The sequence below is a fragment of the Symsagittifera roscoffensis genome, chromosome 1 (genome assembly GCF_963678635.1).
Source record: "Symsagittifera roscoffensis chromosome 1, txSymRosc1.1, whole genome shotgun sequence".
Taxonomy (NCBI): domain Eukaryota; kingdom Metazoa; phylum Xenacoelomorpha; order Acoela; family Convolutidae; genus Symsagittifera; species Symsagittifera roscoffensis.
This window is the reverse complement of record NC_087062.1, coordinates 3,690,815-3,691,522: the sequence shown is the minus strand read 5'-3', so window position 1 is coordinate 3,691,522 and position 708 is coordinate 3,690,815.

Here is a 708-nt window from a genome sequence, read left to right as displayed (position 1 = left end):
GTATGAGTTTATATAATGTATAGTTAATAATTGATTTACAAAATTAATAAAAAACTGCTTTTATTACCAATAAAGATGGGGTCAATACCTATTTTTTTACATATTGAGTTATGTTCTGAGGCTTAACTCATAGAGTAATTTCGGATAGGGTACACCGTCTGCTCGTCACGCTATCTTATTTTCGGCCGGATAGATTCGTACAACTTCTTAGTCTAATACCGATCCTAATCTTACTCTTATATCTACTAGTCTCAGGGTGTTTAACTAGTCTCTGCTAGGCTCAATAGATCTAGAGTATACTGGTATTATTGCGGCTGCTGAAGTACTCGGGAGAGGCAACTAATTTCTACGCCCGCTTATCTGAACCTCTTGAACCAGTTCAGAGACAAGCATCACTAAGTGAACCAACATATAACTTGTACCGCACATTACAACAAGATTTAAACCGAATTCGACAAATCAGTCAAAATCAAACTGCAATCGAAGTAAATAGACAAATAATACATCCAAGACGAAATAGAAACTTTCAAACTCCTAGAATCACTTTTAGCATACCTCAATCTCCAACTCCATCAAGCTCAGAAAATTCTAGCATAACACTACCAGATACCCCAACGCTAACTTCATAACAGGTACACCTAATATTCAATCAGAAAATTTAGGATCAACACCAACATCAGCACAAATACGTGAAAATCCTTTTAACCC